At 34.7% G+C, this 25437-nt stretch overlaps 1 protein-coding gene across 1 annotated transcript in view; it reads right to left on the bottom strand.

Moving 5' to 3' along the window:
• RSRC1 (arginine and serine rich coiled-coil 1) overlaps nucleotides 1–25437 on the bottom strand; it is a 400525-nt gene that overhangs the window by 25136 nt on the left and 349952 nt on the right. The gene's annotated exons all lie outside the window — the stretch shown is intronic.

Here is a 25437-nt window from a genome sequence, read left to right as displayed (position 1 = left end):
GGTTCTGAAGATGTGAGCAAAAGGGGCAGTAGAAAAAAAGGAAAGTAAGGAGACAACCAATAGAACATGCCCAATAGTCTTGAGCTTCACATGGAGATCTGTCGGTGACTAGTGTGGGGTGATAGTGGCTCTAGGGCAAAATCTCTAACCTTAACAAAATAATTTATAAGCAATCTGTTAATACTTCAATTATTTTAATTCTTATGGAGTCATAACATTAACTACCACCAATAGGTGACTAGTCTTCTAAAGATAATGTGATCTTCGGGAGTGGGGAGACAGTAGTGGCAATCATTCTGTTGTGTCTCAAAATTTGGGCAGACAATATATTAATCCATACAGATGGAGAAATCTGTAAACCTCTTAAGGTATGTTTACCAGTTTGGTCATATCTGTAACTATACAACCAGGGAATAACAAGGGAATACTAGTTATGTTAGATAAGCATGCCATTTCAATCCAGGCAAAAAAATATGGGAATAAAATTCCGACCCATGAAGACTGAGATTGAGTATAAATAAAAATTTTATATATGCCTTTGCCACATACATAGATGTGCATAACACACTTTTAGGCCTACTTAAACTCATTTAATAATCACAAAACTATCACATAACAATGTTAGCACTAAACATAAACCTTTGAAAATGAAACCACTGCAAATCCACAATTAATTTTAAACATTTCAAGAAGAGTTTTTACAGGCTGACTCAGGGCTTGATCCTGGCAGCCAGATGGACACAGAAGGTCAATAATCCAGAAGCAATAAGACAGTGATTAGGTAGACAGTAAAAACAATTCCCTGGAAGCAATTACTGTCCAACACATCAGAAAGCCATTTCACCCAAATACTCAGAAAATGGATTTAAAAGATAATTTTCAGTGTCTCCTTGCTGCCCATTTCTCAAAATCTTCTATAGTAAACACATCCAAAAAGCCAAGCACTACCTCAATGATCACTGACTGCAATAGTCTGTTCAAAAGTGATGACTACAATGAGGAGGATTCTTGTAAATAAGACAAGTTTAATTGTTCCTCCATGGCTGCTCGCTAGAACGTATTTCTTTCTTTTTTTTAAATTGCATTTTAGGTTTTGGGGTACATGTAAAGAACAGGCAAGACTGTTTCTGTCTGTCTAGTCAGAGACACTGTGAAGCTCTAAGTTTTAAAAAAAACGTGATCTGGTCCAAAACGTTATGAACTACCCTAAAATTTTGCTACAAAATAGAAATGGGTCAAACTAGCAGAAATTAGAGATCTAAACAATATGTTTGAAAGTCTAAAAAGAACAGTGTTTGGATCACACTAAATATTCACAAGGAACTCAGTAATGAGGAGCTGAACATAGGCTACTGCGGCTAAAGATGTGGCATTACTTTATTAGGGAAGGAAACTTGAGGATTCTTTTTCATTTTTGGAGAAGTGGAAGATACTTGTTTACCTCTCATAAGAATTTCTAGAGAGTATTTAAAAGCTGTCTTTGATTGTTCTTGAAACTACTCTATGCTGACCTTTATAGAAGGGTTCTAGTTCTATTTATTCTCCAGTCCATCATTCAGCAGAAGTGACCACTTACTCATTCTTGAAACAGTTTTATTCATTTGGCTTCCATGATATCATACATTTCTGGTTTTCCTTTTCCTCACTGGTCAAAATTCCTCATTTTTCTCTATTGGTTCCTCTGAACATTACAGTACTCCAAGGCTCAATCTAGGCTCCTTTCCCTTCTTTGTCTCTATCATCTCTGTAGGTAACACATAGTTATAAACACCATTTGTAGGCTGATGACCCTCAAATCTTTCGCTCTAGCCTTAACATCTTCCCCAAACTCCAGACTCATATGTCACATCCTCAGTTCTTCTCTCTTACCCCTTAAATTCAAAGCATCACTTTTAAGTGGCCTCTTACCACATTTAGAATAAAGCTCACATTTTATACTCTTGCAAAGCCCTGTGCTAAACTCTTTAACCAATCTCTACCCCTTGCCAAACTGGCCTACTTCATGGTTCTTAGCATTTGAAACTTATTTTAACCTTATAATCTTGACAGAAGCTGTTTCCTCCATCTAGAATGCTTTTTGGGTGGCAAATCCCTCTTTATTCAGATTTTAGCTTAAATGTCAGCTCCTTAGGGAGATCTTCCCGGAGCACTCGGTCTGAACTCGCCACTGGTCCCTAGCACAAGAGAGAGCAGAGAAAACACCAGTCACTCTCTAATACAAGAGAGAGGAGAGAAACCACTGGTCACTCTTTCATACTGAAAGACAGTAGAGAAATCAGTTACTTGTGAGGCTATTACAGAAGTCCAGGCAAGAAGTGGTGAACACCCAGATCAGGGTTAGCACAGGAGACAGAGACATACTCTGGATGTAGAATTAACAAAAATTTATGGGAGGTAAGAGAATTATACAACCAGATAAATGATGGTTCTTTCATTAAGATGAGAAAGACCTGAGTGGGTGGAGTTCAGTGTTCAGTTTAATAGCTTTGAGATGACTATATGTTAAACAAAATCGTCTGTAAGTCTGGAGTTCAGAAGAGAAAGCCTGTGCTTAAGGTAAAAATTTGGAAGTAGTGAGTACACATAGAGTATTTATACTAAAAATGATAAATTCACCTGAGAAGAAAAATACAAAGACGGAAAAGAAAAAGACTTGAGTTCCTGTAAACAACACTTGGAAATCAAGGAGAAGAAAAGGAGACAGAATGGCCATGCTGGGAAAAAAACTAGATTCACTATTATGTCATATAAACTGAAAAATGGGGTATTTCCAAAAGAATAGTGTGGTTGAGTTAAATGCTGCTCAGAGTTTCCATGTGATTAGAAAAATTACACTAGATTTGGAAAATTAGAGAGTATTGGTGATTTTGACAAAAGCAGTTTTAATGGAATGATGTTAAGTCACACTGGAAAGGGACGGTGGTTAAATGAAGAAACTGTTTCCTAGATTATAGGAGATATATGATAAATTATCTAAATGATACTTCTACTGGCACTTCAAAATGATAATTCCGTAACAGGAAGTAATATTCAATAAAATATTTTTAAAAATCAAATTAAATGTATTGCTCAGAGCAAAGTAAAAAAAAAAAAAAAATCCACTATGACCCAAAATGAAGTTACAGTAGTCCTTTAACCCATAAAGAAATTGAATCATTTGACAAAAAAATCTTTTATAAACACCATACTCAGAAGATTTACAGAAAAGTTCTATCAAATGTTCAAGGAAAAGATAATTTTGATGTTACACTAACTGACTTCCTAATTCATTTTACTAGGCTAGCACTATCTTCCTTTTCAAAACCCAGTCAAGAACAGTACAAAAAAAGACCACTGAAGCAAATCATGAATGCAGATGCAAAAAGGGTAAGGGAGCTAAAAAAAAAAAAAAGAAAAAGAAAAACCTACACACACACATATATATATATACATACATATGCATAACTTATATAAAAACAAAGTCAAACAGTGTAAAAATAGATAATACATCATAACTATGTTTAGGACCTCAAATTTAGTTTAACACATAAGATACATTAATATATCTTCTAGGACCTCAAATTTAGTTTAATACATAAGATATATTAATATATAATTAATAACATTTTTTGATTAAAAGGTAAAAATTAAAGTAAAAAAACTAAAGTCAGCTGGATGTGATGGACCACACCTCTAATTCTCACTTTGGGAAGCTGAGGCAGGAGGACTGCCAGAGTCCAGGATTTCAAGACCAACCTGGTCAGACCTAGTGTCTACCAAAAAAAAAAAAAAAAAAAAAAAAATTAGCTGGGTGTTGGGGTGCACACCTGTAGTTCCAGCACTTTTGGAGGCTGAGGTGGGGGGAGGATCACTTGTGCCCAGTAGTTCAAAACTGCAGTGAGCCAGGATCATGCCACTGCACTCTACCTGGGGCAACATAGCAAGACTCTATCTCTAAAAAAACAAAACAAAACAAAACAAAAAACTTAATATTTACTTGAGATTGAAACAAAACAAGAAAAGGAAGGAAACATCTCTGATCTGAAACAAAGGGAATCCACCAAAACAAACACCCCCTCAAAAAAGATAAAGCAAGTATAACACTTAATTGTTAAATATTAAAAAGCAATAACCTAATCATCACAAACAGAATGATGATAATATCACCATTTCTATTAGGTACTGGTTACTGGTGGTTGTAGTCAATGCACTAAGATAAGAAAAAGAAACAAATGATATAACAAGTGGAAAGAAAGAGAAAAAAAGATAAGATGATTGTTTTTATAGAAAACCCAAAAGTATCTACAGCTAATTTGTTAGGTGCAAAATCAATATTCAAGAATCAACTTCATTTCTATATGGCAGCCTTGAACAGAAAACGTAATCTTTAAAAAGATAACAATATTAATAGCAAAAAATATAAGGCATCTAGGAATAAACCCAACAAATGATGTGCCAATTCTTTAGGGAGAAAATTGTACAAGTTTATTAACAAATACTAAAGAAAACCTAAATAAATATGCAGAGCTATACCATGTCCCAGGATAAAAATACTTAATATCATAAACACACGATTCTCGCCAAATCAATCCATGGCGTCAATGTAATTTCAATAAAAATCTGACCATTTGGGTTGGTCATTTACTTAATCTATTTAGTGAAACCTGAAAAACCCATTCATACGGAAGAATGAAGATTAAAAAAACCCAAATTGTTCATGTAGAAGAAAACTGAACGGTGGGACTTGCCTTAATAGATATTAAGACTTAAAAATTAATACCAATAAAGTTAGAAAGGAAGAATAAAACTACTATCTGACAGCACAATAGGCTAACTAGAGTCAGTAATAACTTAATTATACATTTCAAAATAACTACAAGAGTATAATTGGATTGTTTGTAATACAAAGGATAAAGGTATCCCATTTTATGTGATTTGATTATTATGCATTGCATGCCTGTATCAAAACATTTCATGTACTCCACAAATACATACACCTACTAAAAACCCACAAAAATTTAAAAAATCAATTCCAGGTGGATTAAGAATTTAAATGGGAAAGACAAAATTATAAAGTTTTAAAAGGACAATATAGGAGAATACGCTTATGGCCTTGACTTAGGGAAGAATTTTCTGAAACAGAACATAAAAAGTATAAAGCATAAAAGGACTAATATATGTGAATACATAAAAATTAAGACCTACTAAGAGAAGATATCTTTAATACACATTAATTTACAGAAAATTAATAAAAGATAAACCAATAAAAACATGTAATTAAAAACTTGAATAAACATGTCACAGATAAAGAAATACCAATGACTAATGCATACATGAGAAGATGCTCAACCCCATTAGCAATATTGGAAAAGATCTTGCAAATCAAAATCAGATAACATTTTATAGTCATCACACTGTGGCAATGAAATCACACACTGGCAACAATCAAAATGTCTGGAAAGATCAAGTATGGCAAGAATGTGGAGCAACCAGAAATGTTATGCAATGTTTAGGGAAGTAAAGACCTGTATCAATCACTTTAGAAACAATGTGGCACTATGTGGTTGAAGTGAAGATGTGTGAACTGAAGATGTGTTGTACTTCAGCAATTCTACTCCCAGGCATTTATGTACCCTGGAGAAATACTTGCACATGTGCACCAGGAAAGAGGTATAAGTATGTTTATGTTTGTAATAGCAAAAAATCTGAAGTCACCAAATATGCATCAACAAGAGAATAAATAAATTTTGATATAGTCTAAAAATAGAATATTATACAATGGTGAAAATGAAAAAACTACAACTACAGGCATTACTACACTATGGTATACCATAATGTTGAACAGAAAAAGCAAGTCATAAAAATTTATATGCTATTTTTAAATTTGTAAAATATAACATCTTTTAATTTTTTAATTTGTAAAATAGTAATACAATCTCTTTTAAAAGACGGGGCCTTGCTATATTGCCCAGATTGGCCTTGAACCAAGGGCTCAAGCCTGTCTCCTACCTCAGCTTACTTAAATTTGTAAAATTAGAAATACACACAGATGTGGTGAAAGTATACAGAGAAGCAAGAGAAGAATAGGCATAAAATTCAGAACAGATAAGATTAAAGAATTTTGCAGAAAAGTTTTCATTTTTCTCTATCTCAAGTTGGAAGATGTGTGCAGGTGTACACATCCTATAAAGAGGCTTTTGAATCTATGTCAAACTTAATAAAAAAAGTTAAAAACTGAATGAGGTCAACAAATAGGTCTGGGATAACTGGAAAAAATCCACATGCAAAAGAATAAAGTTAGATCTTTCTCTCATGTACTACACAAAAATAAACTCAAAATGGATCACAGATCTAAACATAAAACTTAAAACTATACAACTCTCAGAAGAAATTATAGTAGTAACTCTTTGTGATCTTAGGTTAGGCAAAGTCTTCTTAAATATCACACCACAAGCTGAAGTAAAAAAAGATAAACTGAAAGGCCGGACACAGTGGCTGACGCCTATAATCCCAGCACTTTGGGAGGCGGAGGTGGTTGGATCACAAGGTCAAGAGATCGAGACCATCCTGGTCAACATGGTGAAACCCCATCTGTACTAAAAATACAAAAATTAGCCGGGCATGGTGGCAAGTGCCTGTAGTCTCCGCTACTTGGGAGGCTGAGGCAGGAGGATTACTTGAACCCAGGAGACGGAGGCTGCTGTGAGCCAAGACTGCACCATTGCACTCCAGCCTGGGTAACAGAGCAAAACTCTGTCTCAAAAAAAAAAAAAAAAAAAAAAAAGATAAACTGATAAACTGAAATTCATCAAAATTAAAAACAACAGTGCTTCAAGGAATACAATCAAGAAAGTCAAAAGACAACCAACAGAATAGGAGAAAATATTTGCAAATCAGAGAGCAGAGGTGGGAGGACTGCTTGAGCCCAGGGGTTCAAGGTCAGCCTGGGTAACAGAGCAAGATCTCATCTCTTAAGAGATATTATTGTACATCCTTCTTCTTGTGATGAAGTGAGATGATAAAATGCCCACATGATGAGATACTGTAAAAGTTGTTCTGATAACAAGATGGCAATGAAGTGACTAATGAGCGGCAGTGTATACAGTGTGAATACACTGGACAAAGAGATGGTTCATGTGTGACAGTGTGAGATTTCATCATGCTACTCACCACAATTTAAAACTTATGTATTGTTCATTTCTGGAATTTTTGATTTCATATTTTCAGTCTACAGTTCACTGTGAGTAACTGAAACCACAGGAAGGGAAATCACAGAAAAGGGGGACTATTATATATCCATTTTTTTAAAAAAAGAGAAAAACAAGGTGACATTCATTAGGTATGACATGTATGACACAGACTTTCGTTATATATTGCAGACAGTTAAGGAAGAAAAATGGGGCCTAGGAAATATAGAGAGAGGGTAGAGAGGCAAATGTGACATAAAGGGGATGAAACAATAGGAGGAGAAATAAGAAGGAAAAAAGAGAAACAGAGAAGAAGGAAAACGAATAAGATAGGTAAGAAGATCTTTGGCCTCGAGACTGGGTGCCAGACAACTGATTATCATAGCCTTCAAACTGGCTACAGTTCTTAGAAGCAAATTCCAAACCAATGTAACTATCCTGACTGAAAGACTAATTTTTTTAAAAGCAAAACCAAAACCCACAAAAATCCCCAATGCCCTGGGTTATTATTTTTTATTTTTAAAATTTAAATGTTGAGATAGACTCTCTCATTCTATTACCTCGGCTAGAGTACAATGGCATGGTCATAGCTGACTGCAGCCTTGATCTCCTGGGCTGAAGCGATGCTCCCTCTGAGCCTCCTGAGTAGCTAGGATCACAGGTGTGTGCCCCCATGCTTGGCTACTTTTAATATTTTTTAGTTGAGATGGGGATCTCACTATGCTACCCAGGCTGGTCTCAAACTCGCGAGTTCAAGCAATCCTCTTGCCCCAGCCTCCCAAAGTGCTGGGATTATAAGAGTAAGCCATTGCACCTGACCAATGCCCTGGATTAAAAACTAAGATATTATTTGAATTCTCATTAAAGGCTTCTGGTGAAAATTTGGACACTCAAGCATTCTTGCATTTTTTAAGTAACAAAGAATAATCCTAATCCTGTTATATGAAACAAGAATTGTCAAATTTCATTTCCCACATAAAACAGGCCATCAACTTTTAAGATGCTGCGACTCATGCTTTTTTTCAGAACAACATTTATAACATCACCTATAAAACCCTGCTCTGTGAGCCCTGAACAATTTTAAAAAATACTGATACAGGATGAGGCGTGGTGGCTTACTCCTGTAATCTAAAGACTTTGGGAGGCCCAGGCAGGCGGATCACGAGGTCAGGAGTTCAAGACCAATGTGGCCAATATGGTGAAATGCCATCTCTACTAAAAATACAAGAAATAGCTGGGTGTGGTGGCATACGCCTGTAGTCCCAGCTACTTGGGAGACTGAGGCAGGAGAATTGGTTGAACCCAGGAGGTGGAGGTTGCAGTGAGCCAAGATCACACCACTTGACTCCAGCCTGGGTGATAGAGCGAGACTCTGTCTCAAAAACAAAAACAAAAACAAAAAACAACAACAACAACAACAAAAAAAACTGACATATAATAGCTGTAGATATTTTGGGGTACCCGTGCTATTTTAATACATGTATATAATGTATAATTATCAAATTAGGGTGACTGGAATATTTATCACCTCACAAACTTTTCTTTGTGTTGGGAACATTACAGTTCTTCTAGCTACTTTGAAATACATAATAAATATTATAGTTAATTACAGTTTCCCTACTGTACTATTAACTACTAGAACATTATTCCTTCTGTTTTTTTTTTTTTTTTTTTTTTTGTATTCTTTAAACAACTTCTCTTCATTCCCCACCCTTCTTAGACTCTGGTAACCACAATTCTACTTTCTACCTCTATGAGATCTACTTTTTAAGTTCCCATATGTGATTGATAACATATGATATTTGTCTTTCTGTGCTTAGCTTATTTTATTTGAATAATATTTCATTGTGTATATATACACCACATTAAAAAAAATCCATTCATCCATTGATAGGCACTTAGGGTGATTCTGTATCTTTGCCATTGGGACTAGTGCTGCAATAAACATGAGAATGCAGATATTTTTTCCATTTACTGTTTCCTTTATTTGGGATACATATCTACCAGTGGGATTCCTGGATCATACAGTAGTTCTACTTTTAGCTTTTTAAGGAACCTCCCTACTGGTTTCCATAGTGGCTGTATACATTACCACCAATAGTGTATATGGGTTTCTCTTTCTCTGCATCCTTGCTAGCAACCATTATTTTTGTCTTTTTAGTAACGGCCATTTTATCTGAAGTGAGATAATGCCTCACTATGGTTTTAATTTGCACTTCCCTGATAATTAGTGATGGTGAGCATTTTTTCATATACCGTTGGCCAGTTGTATGTCGTCTTCCTTTCAGAAATGTCTATTCTGGTATTTTGTTCATTTTTCCTTCTTTAAGTTACATGCTTTGAAAAAGGCTGTACAATAAGAGTCTCTAAATACCAACCTCCCTCCTTTTTTTTTTTTTTTGTAGAGACAATGTTGCTACTTTGACTGTGCTGTACTCAAATTCCTGGCTCCATGTGATACACACTCCTCCCATCTCGGTCTCTCAAAGCACTGAGATTTACAGGCATAGGCTACTGTGCCTGGCCTTTTTGCAGATTTTTTAATGGAATTATTATGATTTGCTGCTGACTTGAACATGTGAGTTCCTTACATATTTTGGTTATTAATCCCTTCTCAGATGGATAGTTTGCAAATGTTTTCTCCCATTCTATAGCTTGTCTTCTCACTTGGTTGATTGTTTCCTTTGCTGAGCAGAAGCTTTATAGGTTGATGCAATCCCATTTCTCTACTTTTGCTTCTGTTGTATGTGTTTTGAGGCCTTACCACCAAAACTTCTTGCCCATATCGTTGTCTTCTAGTGTTTCCCCAATAGCCCTAACAAAGTTCTTTTGGATTTTTATTTGCTTTTTTAGGGAATGTTTATAAATCTCTGCATGATAAGACCTCTATGCTTGGTGCACCTCATTTTCCTAGATGGATCACTTGGTTTCAGCCATGTCAAACTTCATTTAGTTTTCAATTATTTGAAGCACGATATTCTTTGGTTTATAGGTCTCACAAATGCTGTTCCCTTTACCTGGAACATTCCTATCCTTTCTCCTTTTCATTTACCTAATTCTTATTTGTTCTTAACCCTTAGCTTACAACCTGTCTTCTCCCTTGAACCTCTATAAGTCTGATTAGAAACCTTCTAGGAACTTCTATAGCATGCAAAACTTCCTTTCAGGTTCTTCCTTCAGGCCGGAATACCTTTTCTACAAAATGAATTTTACTTCTGCAAAATTCAGCTAAAATACCACTCCTTATGAAATCTTCCCAAAGCTCTATGGATTAAAGTTGTTTATTTGAAGCCCCAATGGCATCTATTTTATTCTCTTTATATTATAGTTTTATAGAGTTTCTCACCCATTAGATGGTATAACACAGAAGAGCTCTTATATGTACTCCCACAGTATTCAGCCCAGAGTAGGCACTCAGTAAATACAGACTGACTCAGTGCATGAACTTGATGAAATTAATCCTAGGGGGAAAGAAAGCTGGCCTGAGTTAGAGCCCTACTTACATCAAGATAGGGCTAGTCTAGGAGTACCTCCAGGGTGACAGGTGCTTCCAACTAGGTGAAAGGATCACAATTACAAGTAGTATGAATCCCATAAAAGACTACTTCATAAAAAGTGCTGCAGTACCTATGAAAGTCATAAATAAAATAGTACACTATAAAAAAACTGGCAGTGAACTGGTAATAGATTTTGACAGAATTGATTATTCACTGACAGTACTCAACATAGTCCTGCAAATGTATCAACTATGCAATGCAACTATTAAGTTTATTGATTTTCTGATTTCCATTGATAGCTAACAGGCCAAAGCTATACATAAATATTTGGGTTAGTAATGCACAAGAACTAACAACTTTGACAAATGAAAACCTCAAAAGCCTAAACAGTCCATGTTAATAAAAATTTGAAGGCCAAGTGTCAAAATTTAAAAGAAATACCTAACGAATGAATCTAATACACTTAATAACTAGTGAAGACAGTCTTGATCATCTCTTCCCTCTCACAGACTTTAAAGGTTTCCTTTATCCTAGCAGTGAAATTATTTCATAATAGTTTGCTTTCTATATCCTTCAACAATCAAAATTTTGTATTTAGCCTCCAGCTAACATTTGGATACACTTTCCAAAGTGCTTTCATATAGTTAGTTCTTATAAAATCCCTGTGAGATAGGCATTGTTTTCTTCATTATTACTTCAAGAACTGAAGTTCAGTGAGGTTAAATAATATGACCAAGGCCACTCGGCCAGTAAAGACCAGTGTGTAAATCTAAGTCACACAATTTTAAAAGTAATATGAAATAGTAAGGGAACATTTTAATCCTACTCTTAACAAATTTTCACTGCATATTACCTTACATTCATTGGCTATACCATTAAAATATTTTCATAGTAGCCTGATCTCATCACGGCGGATGGGAGGCGGGACTAGACTGCAGCTCTGACTTGGATGGATACAGCACTGTCGCGGAAGTTCACAGTGTGAATTTTAGCTCCAAAATGACTGCAAGAACAAACAAGCAATTCTGTAAAGAACCACAGATCTGCTGAAGGAAGCTGACTGCTCCTCCAAGACCTGGGAGACATCCCAAATACTGTGAGTGCCCCAACTGTGGAAGTGGGAAAGGGAGAGCCTCCTCTCACAAACACACACCCCCAATGGAGAAACTGAAGGTCCATTTGTGGGAGAAGTTTCTGACCTTACCTGGAACTGAGTCAATTTGAGAGCTGAGTGAAATACAGGGGTAGAGGAAGCAGCAGAAAGGCCCTGGGAACTCAATGGTTTCCCGAAAAGGCCATTCCTGCCTGGCACCATAGGGATCTATCAGGAGGGTGGCTAGAGGAGTTGGTCTAGGACCAGAAGGATTCACAGCAGAATTCTACTAGACATTCAAAAGCATTGGTACCAATCCCTATGACACTATTCCTCAATATAGAGAAAGAAAGAACTGTCCCTAATTCATTCTATGAAGTCAGCATCACCATAATACCAAAAGCAGGAGAGGACATAACCAAAAAAGAAAACTACAGACCCATATCCTTGATGAACACAGGTACGAAAATCCTTAATAAAAAACTAGCTCACTGAATCCAACAACATATTGAAAAGATAATCCACCACGATGAAGTGGGTTTCATACAAGGGATGCATGGACAGTTTAACATATACAAGTCAATAAATGTCATACATCACATAAATAGAATTAAAAACAAAAATCACAAGATCATCTCAATAGATGCAGAAAAAGCATTAAACAAAATCCAGCATCTTTTTATGATTAAAACTCTCAGCAAAATCGGCATACAAGGGACATACCTCAGTGTAATAAAATCCATTTATGACAAACCGACAGTCAACATAATACTGAGTGGGGAAAAGGTGAAAGCATTCCCTCTGAGAACTGAAACAAGACAAGGATGCCCACTCTCACCACTCCTCTTCAACATAGTACTGGAAGTCCTAGCCAGAGCAATCAGAAAAGAGAAAGAAATAACGGACATCCAAATTGGTAAAGAGGAAGTCAAACTGTCACCATTTGCTGACGATATGATCATTTACCTTGAAAACCCTAAAGACTTTTCCAGAAAACTCCTAGAACTGATAAAATAATTCAGCAAAGTTTCCGGGTACAAGATTAATATACACAAATCAGTAGTTTTTCTATACACCAACAGTGATCAAGTACAGAATCAAATCAAGAACTCAATCCCTTGTACAATAGCTGCAAAAAAATAAAATACTTAGGAATATGCCTAATGAAGGAGCTGAAAGACCTCTACAGGGAAAACTACAAAACACTGCAGGAAAAAATCACAGATGACACCAAAAAAATGGAAACATATCCCATGCTCATGGATGGATGAAATAAATATTGTGAAAATGACCATACTGCCAACAGCAATCTACAAATTCAATGCAATCCTCATCAAAATACCACCATCATTCTTCACAGAATTAAAAAAAGAAACCTAAAATTCATATGGAACAAAAATTGAGCCTGCACAGCCAAGGCAAGACTAAGCAAAAAGAACAAATCTGGAAGCAGCATACTACCTGATTTCAAACTACATTATAAGGTGATAGTCACCAAACAGCGTGGTACTGGTATAAAAATAGGCACATAGACCAATAGAACAGACTAGAGAACCTGGAAATAAGCCCAAATACTTCCAGCCAACCGATCTTCAACAAAGTGAACAAAAACATAAAGTGGGGAAAGGACACTCTTTTCAACAAATGGTACTTGGATAATTGGCAAGCCACATGTAAAAAAATGAAACTGAATCTTCATCTCTTACCTTACACAAAAATCAACTCAAGATGGATTAAGGAATTAAATCTAAGACCCGAAACTATAAAATTCTAAAAGATAACACTGTAAAAACTCTTCAAGACATTGGCTTAGGCATGTCATAACCAAGAACCCAAAAGTAAATGTAATAAAAACAAAGATAAATAGTTGGGACTTAATTAAAGAGCTTTACCATGGCAAAAGGAATAGTCGACAAAGTAAACAGACAATTCACAGAATGGAAGAAAATCTTCAAAATCCGTACATCTAACAAAGGACTAATATCCAGAATCTACAAAGAACTCAAACAAATCAGTAAGAAAAAAAAATCACAGCAGAAAAATGCAAATCAAAACCACAATGCAACACCAATTTACTCGTGCAAGAATGGCCATAATCAAAGAATCAAAAACCAAAAGATGTTGGCATGGATGTGGTGATCAGGAAACACTTCTGCACTGCTGGTGGGAATGTAAATGAATACAGCTACTATGGAAAGCAGTGTCAAGATTGCTTAAAGAACTAAAAGTAGAACTACCATTTGATCCAGCAGTCCCACTACTGGGTATCTACCTAGAGGAAAAGAAGTCATTATACGAAAAAGATACTTGCACATGCATGTTTATAGCAGAACAATTCACAACTGCAAAATCAGGGAACCAACCCAAATGCCTATCATTCAATAAGTGGATAAAGAAACTGTGATATATATATATATATATGGTGATATATGATGATACTGGGGACTATTATTCTGAGTGAAGTAACTCAGGAATGGAAAACCAAACATCGTATGTTCTCATTGGTATGTGGGAGCTAAGCTATGAGGATGCGAAGGGATATGAATGATACAATGGACCATGGGGACTTGGGGGTAAGAGTGAGAAGGGAGCGAGGATAAAAGACTACAAATATGGTGCAGTGTACACTGCTCAGGTGATGGTTGCACCATAATCTCACAAATCACCACTGAAGAACTTACTCATGTAACAAAATACCACCTGTACCCCAATAACTTATGGAAAAAAAAGTAGGCACACTCCTAAAGGTGGTTGCCAGGGGCTGGAGGGAGGGGGAAAGGGAGAGTTATAGTTTAATGGGTATAGAGTTTCAGTTTTGCAAGATGAAAAAGTTCTGGAGATCTGTTGTACAACTGAAATATATACTTAAAATGGTTAAAATTAGTTATGTATTCTTTTACCACAATTAAAAAACTTTAAATTAAAATTTCAAATTAAATTTTTTATAGTATATATTCTATTTTATTTTCTGCTTTTCATCTCTTCTTAACAAACCCTCTCTCTTTTTTTTCCATGAGCCAAGCTTTTTATTTGCTTATTTTTTGTATTTGAAGTACTCTTCAATGATATCCTTGGCCTGAGATTCTTTGCCATAGTCCTTAACTACTACACAATTGCAACCAATGACTTTATAGGGTTTTCCCTCTGAGGCCTGTCTCTTCCCCTAGTTTCTTACTGTCATCAGCCTTACTTAGGTTGATTTGGTGTTCAGCACAAAGGGCTACCATCAACTTGACATACGCAGGCTCATCACAGATCACAGCTGAATGCAAGCATGGAAAGATGGGCCTGGAACTTGTCTAAGGCTTTGGCAGCTTTGCAAATTCAACATACTAAGCCATCATGGATGAGGGCAGTCTTCAGCACTTCTTGTAAAACAGTATTCATCTCCATAATGCCACAAGGCCAACTCTGGAAAGGGGTGGCAAATCTTCAGAAGACTCAGGCTACTTCAGTGATATGCTGTCTTCTTAAGGGTCCCTATTACTCTTTTACTATAATCAAGGTCTATTGCAGTGGTTTTCAAAATGTAGTTTCCAGACCAATTGTATCAGCATGACGTGGTACTTGCTAGAAATGCAATTTTTAGTCCCTGTCTCAGACCCCCTGAATCAGAAACTCTGGGAGTAGAACAATCAGTCTCCAGGTCATTTTGAGGCTCACTGAAGTTTGAAAACCTCTAGTCTATCCTATTTAAATAGAAATCTGGGTATGCAAAATATGACAAATACGTAAAATCAAAATTCAGTTCTTCTTCAGAAGAGTAATTATTCATAAAGTAAATTTTATGCCCCAATTGTACCTCTTGATATATTTTATACAGAATGTAATGCTAATATTTAATAGGCAGGGCAAAAAAGCTAGGCAAGAGGAGTAGAGGTGCACAGATACCACAAAAGAACAGATCTTTCCCAAATTTTTTTTTATGTATACTTGTAGCTATATAACATATGTGTGTATGTATATATAGATATATAATTATATTTCATATTATATTTGTAATTGTATTTTGATATTAGAATTACTTTCTTATTTAAGCCAGGTGTCAGCAAACATTTTCCGTAAAGGGTAAGACAGTAAGTATTTAGTATTTTGGGCTTTGTAGGCCATACAGTCTCTGTCACAATTACTCAGTTCTGCTGTTGCAGCACAAACACAGCCACTGACAATATGTAAACAAATTCAAGTGGCTTTTGTTCCAATAGTATGTTATTTATAAACTTGGTGGTGGGCTGGATTTGGCTGACTGGTGTTAGTTTGCTGACATCTGACTTAAGCTGTCACTAAAACACATTTCAATTACTTGAGTTTTCTGAGTGACTGTGGGCAGTGTGTGCATAATCAGAAACTAAATGCATAAACAATTCACTTTGGAGGCCAGGCATGGTGGCTCATGTCTGTAATCCCAGCACTTTGGAAGGCCAAGGCAGGTGGATCACTTGAGGTCAGGAGTTTGAGACCAGCCTGGACAACATGGTAAAGCCCTGTCTCTATCAAAAAGTACAAAATTAGCCAGGCATGATGACACGCCTGTAGTGCCAGCTACTCAGGAGGCTGAGGTGGGAGAATTGCTTGATCCCAGGAGGTGGAGGTTGCAGTGAGCCAAGATTGTGCCACTGTATTCCAGCCTGGGTGACAGAGTGAGATCCTGTCAAACAACAACAACAACAACAACAACAACAACAACAACAACAACAACAACTTTCCTTCTGGGGAAGGGGCAGAGGCAGAAAAATAAGATAATTTCTCCACTTCCCAGCCCATTTCTGGACTATATTGGGGAGCAGAAGATGTTTAGAACAATTTCCTGTACCATCTGCAGCTATCCAGAGAGCATTCTGTAACGAAAACTGTCAAATAGTAGCTTTGATCAGATTTGTTCAAAATTATCTAATCTTATAATGGGAGTACTATTTGACTGAAAATACATTATGGCTTTAAAAACTGTCTTAGGTTATTACTTAACACTTAGGAAAAGTTTATATTAAATATATACAACTTAGAGTATATGATTTGGCTCTCAACTGAATCTCATTTTGAATTGTAATCATCATGTGGCAAGGGAGGTAATTGGATCATAGGGGTGTTTTCCCCCATGCCGTTCTTGTGATAGAGACTGAGTTCTCACAAGATCTGATGGTTTAAAAGTGTTTGGCAGTTCCCCCCTTGCTCACTCGAGCTCTCTCTCCTGCTGCCACGTAAGATGTGCCTTGCTTCCCCTTTGCCTTCTGCTATGATTGTAAGTTTCCTGAGGCCTCCCCGAGCCATGTGGAACTGTGAGTCAATTAAACTTTTTTCTTTATTAATTACCTAGTCTCAGGTAGTTCTTTATAGCAGTGTGAAAATGCACTAATACACACAGGTTTTAAAAAATCATAAAAAATGCTACTGAGATCTAAAATATTCCCTGAAACATAACCTTCGTTTTCATATTCTACAAAAAAAGGCAAAACCTCTAGATAAAGAACATTCCACTCAGAATGTTCCAACCCATAGCACCAGGTGTCAAAAGTAAAAGTTTTTCACTGTTGGTATGTTCTATAATCATACCTGAAAATTATACTGAGTTATCTTTACTTTCATTACTTCAGCACGTAATTCGATAATCAAAGATAATCAAACACTTGTCCATAAATATTAAATTGTTAAACATTCAAAATGGCTAACTTAATTTAACTAAAATTTTCAGTTAAAGTACTCCTTTACTGGTTGTCAATCAGTTAAAACATACAATTTTATTTTAACAAAGCCAATTATACCAAAAGCCTTAACATTCTTCGTTTGGGATCTAAAGAGCTATACCTAAGTCAGTCAAGAAACAACAACAACAACAACAAAAAAAAAAAAAAAAAAGAAAAGAAAAGAAAAAAAGAAAAAACCAAAACAAAGCAAAATCCTCCCTCTCTAAATACTCCTGGATGATTTTGTAATAGACTAAGTGATCTGACTGTGAAAGTCAATTCAAGTTTATATCATTCCATAAATAAAGGTACCATAAACCATTTCTGATCACTAGGGATCCACATCAAGAACACTTCTCATTTTAACATTTGCCAAATTAAAAATCTTAAATGGGCAAATCAGTTTTCAGTGAATGTACTGCTGTAACCATTATTTTATTTATTTTACACCTCTTTCTTCTGGGCTATTTCCTAGTAGACAACAGGAAATGAGATAGCTATCTCATAAACCACATTAACTGGGAAAACCATGATAAAATTATCAGTTTCGGTTAATATCAAAATAGGGCAGCAAAAGATAATAATTGAAAAGCAACAGTTTTGTATAATGTACTGACCTCATAAATATCAAAATAATAAATGGTATCTCCACTCCCTCCACAAATTATTAGAGAAGTTTGTCTTCAACTGCTAAAATTACACTTGGCAAATGTGTTATATTACATTAGTATTCAATGCTGCTGTTAATCTTTGTCCTTTTAAGTTATAATAGCAATGCATTTAGTAGCTGCACAATCTTCCCAATCTTAGCAGTACATATATAACATGAACACTAATCAAGATCATTCAGCAGGTCAGCAGATTGATATCAGAGTCGGTTTCCATTTCTTGGGCTCCAAGCACAAATTTCTCTCCATTTACCTACAGATCTATCACACATACTCTCAACACTGTCCCATACCCAAGTAAATATATATATATCATGAAGTATAATGTCTGCTTTACCTAAATTAAACAGACAAATGGCAGCTTTACCTTATTTCATAATTCATTCTTAATTTGCTTTTTAAAAATATTAACTACTATTAAACGGAATACATATATCTATAAATATACAAATAAAAGAATGATATATCACTACATACTACTTTTATTTTCTGCACAGGGTGCCAGTTTTGCTCCATTTAAAATATAACAGATAATTTAAAGAATTGCACTAACAATAATTTAGCTTCTTTAAATCTTTTAAAAAATTTAAGGTAGTAATGAGATTTTCATAGAAAAACAAGCTATAGTACTTTTGTTTTCATTGTAACTAGTTTAGTTATGTTTATTCAATAACTCCATTTATGTTTTTTCAGCACATAATGGATAATGTTCTTCAGTTGTTCTGTGATAAGAAAACATTCACTTTAATACATTATCTCAATATTCCCTAGTTCAGAAACTCAACCACATTATCTTTCAGAAAGTTAGTAAGATACTAATCCCTTTTCCTGTTTTACTATCAAATCATCTTAAATTTTAATCTATTAGAAATTATACTACAAAAGCTACAACAATGTATTCAATAGCAGAACAAAGTGTATAATTTCTTTTTAAAGATGACTGCATTTGACCCTAGGTTAATAACTCAACTAACAATATTTTACATAAATATATTTTATACAACATATATCACACTAAGTTTGAAGATAAATTAATTTGAAATACTTATCCATCTTTCATTTACTGGTTTGTTTCTTCCATATATATATATATATATATATATATATATATATATCTCAAAATAAACTATAACTTTATTTTGTATTGTTCTATATCCCTTCATAATTTGTCCCACATTTTTTCTTTATAAAATGTCAATAAAAAGATTAAGCGTACACATACAAAGATCATAGCTAATGCCAGATGTTAAGAGAGTCTCTTGAGGCTAAAGATTCCACACCAGGTGGTTGAGCAGCCTAATGAAGCAGCACGTGCTCATAAGGGATACAAAGAGTGGACTTGGAAGAACCTGCTTGCATTTGGTTATTTATGAAAGTATAAAGAAAGATTTGAAATCAAAGTAAAAAGGAAGTTAAATCAAAGCGTTCCCATTCATATAGCAGAGTTTTTCTAAAGTTTTAACATTTGTCTTCAAAATTAAGGCTGAAGGAAAAAACCTTTTACGTATGCTTTAGTGACAAGATAATAAAACTATTTCCAACTCCACTACTAAGTAGTAAAAATGAAAATAATAAACTTTACGTGAAGTAAAATACAAGCATAAATTTTTAAAACTTAGCATATGTCTTGTATTGAAAGACTTAAAAATGTGAGTTCAGGTTAGTGCTATTACAACAAAACTTCAGTAAACAGACTGATCATAAAGCATGTCCTTAGGCAATAATAAACCTGAGAGCATTTTAATATATTTCCTTATCACCAAGTGAAGCACTTTAAGTTATTACAGCTAGGCTGCATGACCTCATGCAATTGAATCATGCTAGGGCCAAATAGACTAATGTCTTTGATAGCAATTAGATAAAGGCAGGATGTTAACTTTTACTTTAAGACGTGTTAAACAAAGGGACTCATCTCTTGGCTTAACTTAGTTAGAAATAAGCTCCTCATTTAACAGTAGAGGTTAATATGGGAATGGCCTCTTTCACCTGTCAAAAAGAAAATTAATTTTATTTAAAAAATTATCAGGGAATTTTATTTCTTTAATGGACCCTTTGCTAGAGTTTCTAAAGTTTTAAATAACATCTTGATATACTCTAATCTCTAAACAGCTCCTTTAATGTCTACAATTTCCAATACGCTCAGCATTAGTTGAGAAAAAACATCCTCTTGTCAGTCATAATCACAAAGAATTGCTTATCTGAGCTGAACATGGATGGCAGGTCACAACAGAGAAACTAAATGAACAATAAAATAATGCGATACAGGTACTAATATATTTCATCAAATCTAAGATGCCATTAATTGTAATACACAATTCTTTGACATAACAGTAAGAAAAATGAAGCTGTCAATTAAACTGTGGCACAATACTTTCCTACTATGTATAATTTTTTATACTTATTAAGAGAGTTCTTTCAGACATAAAACAGATTTTCAAAAATTTTGTATCACTCTTGCACATATATAAAAAGATGAGAGAAACACATTTTCTAGGATAGTTGTAACACTTCACATTTGGAATGTAACTCTTGTGACTCTGCCATTTAAGGGTTGTCCGTGTCCACGTTTTTGTGCACAATTATGTTCTCTTTGCCATCAAGAATATTTATATGGCAGTCTTTCTTAACAATGGGTTCCATTATTCTCCGGGGTTTTCTTCCAAGTTACTGACACCCATTCAGCATTTTTTTTTTTTTTTTTTTTTGAGACAGAGTCTCACTCTTGTTGCCCAGGCTGGAGTGCAATGGTGCAATCATGGCTCACTGCAACCTCCACCTCCAGGGTTCAAGCGATTATCCTGCCTCAGCCTCCTGAGTAGCTGGGGTTACAGGCACTCGCCATTGTGCCTGGCTAATTTTTGTATTTTTAGTAGAGACGAGGTTTCACCATGTTGTCCAGGCTGGTCTCGAACTCCTGACCTCAGGTGATCCACCCACCTCAGTCTCCCAAAGTGCTGGGATTACAGGTGTGAGCCACCACGCCCAGCCCCTCAAATGATCTTTAAATGTTTACTTGATAGCCAGGTGAGGACTTAGTTGAGCTTTCTTTCATGCGGCCAGGAATAACAACTAAGTTCATCAAATAGATAATAACATCAAGAGTCACAACTGCTATCTGGCTAACAGTGATTTTTAAGAGACATTAATTGTAAGATGCATTCTGATTTCAGAGATGTTAAAACATGTAAAAAATAAAAAGTGTGCCATAGTATCAAAGAAGTATGGTGTGCTATTTTTCAGGGATCCAGAGATGTTCTGACTGGAAATCATGGTTGAATATTTAAATAAATCAGTTACCAGTTAAAAAATAATGTGATTAAATATGAATACATGACTACATATTCATTCTTGTAGTATGTGGTAAATCATGGTTGTAACTGGTTAGCTATACTGCTTAAAGCAGTCGTTTTCAAGTGCTTATCTATGCAACAGTATTGGATGAAAATAAGAATCAGCTGAGAAACTTTAAGAACATACACAGGTTCTTAGGCGGACTCCTCAAAATTAGGAAAAATATATGGTGTTTGCAATTGAGATATTTTTAAAACTCTCAGGTGATTCTGATGTATGCCAGGTTTGGGAAGCGCTGGTATAGTTACATGTTGCTGTGGAAGATCCAGATCCAGTTGCTGTGTGGGCTATACTAGTTAGTTTTAACACAGTAAAAAGAGTTCTGAGTATAAAGTTGGGAAAAGAATTTTCCAGTGCAATCTCCACTATATTTTAGCTGTAGGACCTTGAGGAAGTCACTTAACTTCTACAATTTTTTTATTTATAAAATAAGAATAATACATAATTCACAGGGTTGTTGTGGAGCTAAAATTAGATAACCTATGTTTTGGTTCCAGCACTGGTAAAGGCATTTAATACAAACTTAAAAAATGTTCTCTCACCTCCCCCACCACCTATATGTTTACTCCAGGCTTGTTCTTACTGACAGATTTGAAAAATGTAAGCAATTTCCTCGAGGCATTCCCCAATTCTCTCAGCTGCAAGTAATCTCTCCCTTCTCACAAGCAGTCTACCAGCATTTCTTTATTGGAGCTTATTTCTACTTTGTTTTATACGTGTTTATGCACATGACATATTCCTCCTCCTCCCCCCACAATAGGCTGCAAACTTTTTTAGAAAAAGAAGCTTGCCTAATTTATCTTCACAGCCCTAGCATTTAACATGGTGCCTGGAACAGATAGGGGGTTTTGCCAACGGAAGGATGTGAATGAAATAGCAAGGCAGCGATCCAGTTTCCATAATGACCTCTCCCTTTGAACAACCATTAACTGTAAGAGGTCAGTGCTGCTCAGTCAACACTAGAAGTCAGGTAAGGGACATTAGAATGTGATTTATCAATTAGTCATTAGATCAACTAACACTTACTTGAAGGCTGGAAGAGGAACAAACATTTAAAAGAGTAATACAATATATGTGCATTTTCTTAGTCTGAAAATATCTGTAATGGTTCTAAAAAAGGGATAAGGATGTGGTAGAGTATTGCTAAATACTCAGAGAAATGAGTTAAACAGTTAAGCAGGCACTTTTAACGAAATGTTATGATTTTTAATTTCCTATTTACAGATAAGCCTTTAAAAATCATGCCCCAACTAAATTATTTTAAATACTATATGAATATTTTATATGCATATGACTTCACATCAATCCAGGTAGAAGATTCTTTTTAATTAAGGTTAGAAAATTTTAATTTTTGTTGTTTTAGAGGAAAATATCTAAATAAAAACTGTAAGTCAGTGAAAATCACAATGATGGAATTTATTAAAGTGACCTTGTATTGGAAAATGACATGCTCACGTAAATTTATCACATAATTAAAAATAATTCACATATCTTTCTAAACGTACTTTGAGATGGTAGATTCACCAATGTCAAAAATGTAGCCAGACAGTTACTGTCATATGTGAGAAAAAATAAAAACCACAAATCTTTTGAGTTCAAATACTGATAAACCAAATGGAAGAGAGATTCCTGAATGTAAAGTGCAATCTAGCCACATGGGTTTTAATTCACAGGAAAAGACTTAATCAGAAGCAGAACTCTGGTGTTAAACATTGCATTGGTGCTTAGTGAGATAATAGATGCTATGAATGATCTTAATATATTCATTTTATATTCTTTGTGTTAGATTTTAAAAGACATATTCAAGTAAGCTTGGCTTTGTGTATATGATAAAATATTTGCTTTTAGCACCATTGTTTCCAAGGGATGCCAAAGTCTTATTTTAGAAATAAAAATGTTTTAATATTAAAACCATGGAATAATTTCAGTGATTCACCAAAAATACAACATACAATTAACTTCAGGTAATTATGACACATCCAAGTGGACTTCTTAGTAAACAAGATAGATAAAACAGCCTACAATCTTCATTCTTATGTTACCAGGAAAAAACAATTGGAATCTTTCTGGAAACATAATGATAAAGAAAGAATAAAGATAAACTGCTAATGAGTAAATATTGAGGAATTATAATGAAAAATGATAAAACTAGTTGGAAAATGGGCTTTGTAGATTTAGGACCAGGTTAAATTTTTAAACATTTTGTTAAATATTTAACTTTCATATATTAGACTAAGAAAAACTAGCATGTACAGAATCTGCATCTTATATTTTATGTTCTAGCAAACATATTTTCTTGCTACAACTGGAAAAGCTAAAACTAGAACCCTTTCATTTTATTTAAGAATTATGGCAAGTATTCAGTCAAGTTACAGATGAGATATCTCACCATTTTTAGGTTTAAAGTTCAACACAATTATGTCTCTCCTTATGTATACTCTTATTTATAATTAGTAACTTCTAGGAAAAATATCATTTCCAAAAATTGTTTAAGATAGTCATAAATCATTTTGGAATCACGCATTCAATATTTGATTAAAAATTTCTACCTTTCAAATCACAAAAATATACTGCTGCCAGAGAACTGCATGCCAAGATTAGAATGTATGCATATATTTAAAACTAGTATGCATTGCTTAATCATAATTTTCTTACAAGACAGGTTATTTTTGCATTTTACAGACCAGTAAATCCTCACAATGGTATATGTGGAGTTCTCTCCATGTTTTAAAAATCCTATATACCAATGGTTTACTTATTTTCATTTAAAATGATAGTGAAATTCCCTTAATAACCAATAGCATCTTTCTTGTTTGTACTCACTTATTCTTTCTGCCCACATGGGCTTCACTTCTAAGTCCATTCAAAATGATGTTTTCTAAGCATGTGCCACATGACTTGTTCATATAAATGGAGCAAATTAAACTGTCTCCACATATATCCTATCACATTTGTAGCCCTGATTTCTCTCTTTAACACGTGGCCAAGACACCGTATTATCTGCCTGCAGAGGTTGACCTCAGGATATTAGATTCTGCCACATAGCTCTCTTGTACTAAACCGAGGGGAAACACTTAATCACCCCTGCCTTTTCAGGAAAAAATCAACTTTAAATTTGCCATGATGAAAAATCAATAAACCAGTAATTGCTTGGCTTATCATTGCACGGAGGAACAAATTGGGAAGCGAAGCTTAGCGTCCACACAGATTTCAGTGAGACACATGGAGTTTCAGGATCACTAAGCTAGAAAAGGAAAAGGTCTCAGAGTGATAATTAAATCTACTCATGCTGATTTTCTGCCAAATTTATTTCCCAAGAGTATATAAAAATGTTTTACTGCTTACTAGTCAGGCATAACTAATCAAATCAACATTACACCAACATATACAAGAAACAAAAAAATGCAAATTCAAGACTGTAGGCATCAGAATAATACATTCTTGAGAATAAAATTAATATAAAATTACTTTTTAAATGAACAAATTTGTCTTTTTAAAAATTACATTTATTTCTTTGCTCTATAAATACCTATAAATTTTTATTTAATCAATTAATACAACATTCTAATCCATAACCTTCCCTTTAAATTGTAAAAATTTTCAAGTAAGCAACATTTAAAGATAAATCTCAGATTGTCACACATTAAATATTTTTTATTCCCAGAATGATCTTTTTAGCTCATTTCACGTGGGTTTTCTATTCTTTGCTAATGCAAATACACGCTATCACATCTAAATTAGTCCATTATTTCCATATATTTTTACCATATTCAATGGGAATTACCAGATCTGTTGTTTTAATTAGGCTTTATACTTAAATACAGAAGATCTATTGTCTATGAAATAAAATGAGAAATATGTATCATCCTTGCAACAAGGCAAACACACCAACTGAAAATATTACTGAGAATGGTTGGTGTTTAAAAAATTACTACCACTAATAGACCTAATTTAATGCAGTAAATTAGCATAGTTCCAATG

The sequence above is a fragment of the Saimiri boliviensis genome, chromosome 9 (genome assembly GCF_048565385.1).
Source record: "Saimiri boliviensis isolate mSaiBol1 chromosome 9, mSaiBol1.pri, whole genome shotgun sequence".
NCBI classification, from domain to species: Eukaryota; Metazoa; Chordata; class Mammalia; order Primates; family Cebidae; genus Saimiri; species Saimiri boliviensis.
Note: the sequence above shows the minus strand (reverse complement) of the source record. Positions and strands in the feature narration are given on the sequence as shown.